Source organism: Gavia stellata, unplaced genomic scaffold, assembly GCF_030936135.1.
Source record: "Gavia stellata isolate bGavSte3 unplaced genomic scaffold, bGavSte3.hap2 HAP2_SCAFFOLD_141, whole genome shotgun sequence".
NCBI lineage: Eukaryota > Metazoa > Chordata > Aves > Gaviiformes > Gaviidae > Gavia > Gavia stellata.
Genome location: NW_026777294.1, coordinates 150001 through 152500, shown reverse-complemented (window position 1 = coordinate 152500; position 2500 = coordinate 150001).

Sequence of the window (2500 nt, the reverse complement as noted above, 5' to 3'; positions counted from 1 at the left end):
CACCCTGCCTGACCACCGGACACCGCCGTGCCTCCCCGTTCCAGGGAGCACGGAAGAGCCGGCCCGCCGGGGGCCCTTTCCGACGCGACCCGAAAAGCCTCATCGATCGGTTGAAGGGGAGAGAGGGCGGAAAAGCCGAGGCCACGCTCCTGGGACAGCGACGGCCGCACACGCCCAGCGCCACCCCCCGGGAGGGCACCCGGGGACGCCTCGGCGCGCGCTGCCTGCGGCTCTGCAGCGGTCGAAGGAGGGGGACCGGGACAGGTGCCGCCGGCGCCACCCGCTCCGTGCAACGAGTCCCTTGAGCGACGTCAACGGGAACGCTGGAAGGCCGCAGCACACCTGCGACTCCACGCGCTCCTTCGGCGGTCGAGAGCACCGGCACGACCGCCGCCGGTCGCCGGGCTTTGCCGCGTTCGAGAGCACCGGCACCGACCGCCGCCGGTCGCCGGGCTTTGCCGCGTTCGAGAGCACCGGCACCGACCGCCGCCGGTCGCCGGGCTTTGCCGCGTTCGAGAGCACCGGCACCGACCGCCGCCGGTCGCCGGGCTTTGCCCGCGTTCGAGAGCACCGGTACCGACCGCCGCCGGTCGCCGGGCTTTGCCCGCGTTCGAGAGCACCGGTACCGACCGCCGCCGGTCGCCGGGCTTTGCCCGCGTTCGAGAGCACCGGCACGACCGCCGCCGGTCGCCCGTCTACGCCCGCCCAGCAGGATGATACCACTCGCCCTGCAGAGGGAGAGAGAGACCGGAGAAAAGCCGGGGGGGGGGGGGAAAAAAAGAAAAAAGGACGGGGAAAACACAAAAAGCCACCCAAAAAACGGGCAGGCGAGACGCCACACGCCACGCCTCACCCGTGCCGTTGGCGGGTGTTTCTGGAGCCAGGGAGTAAGGCCACCGGAGGCGCGAGGCACACCTCCCGACTCCCTGACGCACTGCGCTCGGGCTGCCAGCCACCGGGACCGGCTGCGACGCTCTTGCCGGCCTGCCTCGCGGGCTCCAGCTTAGGGCCGGAGAAGGAAGAGGGAGGGGGAACAACCGCAAAAAGCCCAAAAAGCCGAGGCACGACTGCGCCGCGCGCCCGTCCCCCCGTCCCCGGGCGCTCGCGAGCGCGGCAGCAGCCGGCATGCTTCACGAGCATCTCCGGTGCCTCACCACGGACCAGCATGGGCCTCGGCCGCCATCGGCCGCGCGGGCAACCGTCCCGAACGGGCGGAAAAACGGCCAAACACGCCGAGGCAACCGCCACAACGGCCGCCAAGCGCCCCAGCCGCGCGGGTCGAGTCGCGCTCCTACTGCCCTGCCCGCGAGCCACCGCTCGCGCATATAGAACGTACCACTAAGTCCACAGCCCCTGCGAACTCCAAGAGCGCTAACTCCTCCCGCCGGGGAGGCCCGCCAATGACGCTGCCTGTTACGATGACGTAACTGGAGGCAGCGCGACACAGCGACCCCTTGGTCACGTCCCCGCGAGCGGCGCGGCAAACAGGTCTACCGTTCAGCTCGAGAACTGCGACCAAGTCCCGCCGGAGCCCGGTAGACGTGGCGGCCGGCGCCGGAGCCCGGTAGACGTGGCGGCCGGCGCCGGAGCCCGGTAGACGAGGCGGCCGGCGCCGGAGCCCGGTAGACGAGGCGGCCGGCGCCGGAGCCCGGTAGACGAGGCGGCCGGCGCCGGAGCCCGGTAGACGAGGCGGCCGGCGCCGGAGCCCGGTAGACGAGGCGGCCGGCGCCGGAGCCCGGTAGACGAGGCGGCCGGCGCCGGAGCCCGGTAGACGAGGCGGCCGGCGCCGGAGCCCGGTAGACGTGGCGGCCGGCGCCGGAGCCCGGTAGACGTGGCGGCCGGCGCCGGAGCCCGGTAGACGAGGCGGCCGGCGCCGGAGCCCGGTAGACGAGGCGACCGGCGCCGGAGCCCGGTAGACGAGGCGGCCGGCGCCGGAGCCCGGTAGACGAGGCGGCCGGCGCCGGAGCCCGGTAGACGAGGCGGCCGGCGCCGGAGCCCGGTAGACGAGGCGGCCGGCGCCGGAGCCCGGTAGACGTGGCGGCCGGCGCCGGAGCCCGGTAGACGTGGCGGCCGGCGCCGGAGCCCGGTGGACGAGGCGGCCGGCGCCGGAGCCCGGTAGACCTGTCAAACGGGGCCGGAGCCCGGCAGACGTGGCGGCCGGCGCCCGAGCCCGGCAGACCCGTCGGCCGGCGCCCGAGCCCCGTAGACCCGTCGGGCGGCGCCCGAGCCCCGTAGACCCGTCGGCCGGCGCCCGAGCCCGGTAGACCGTTCGGTCGGCGCCCGAGCCCGGCAGACCCGTCGGCCGGCGCCCGAGCCCGGCGGGCCCGTCGGCCGGCGCCCGAGCCCGGTGGACCCGTCGGCCGGCCCTCGAGCCCGGTAGACCCGCCGTCCGGCGCCCGAGCCCAGTAGACCGTTCGGTCAGCGCCCGAGCCCGGCAGACCCGTTGGCCGGCGCCGGGGCCCGGTAGACCCGTCGGTCGGCGCCCGAGCCCCGTAGGCCC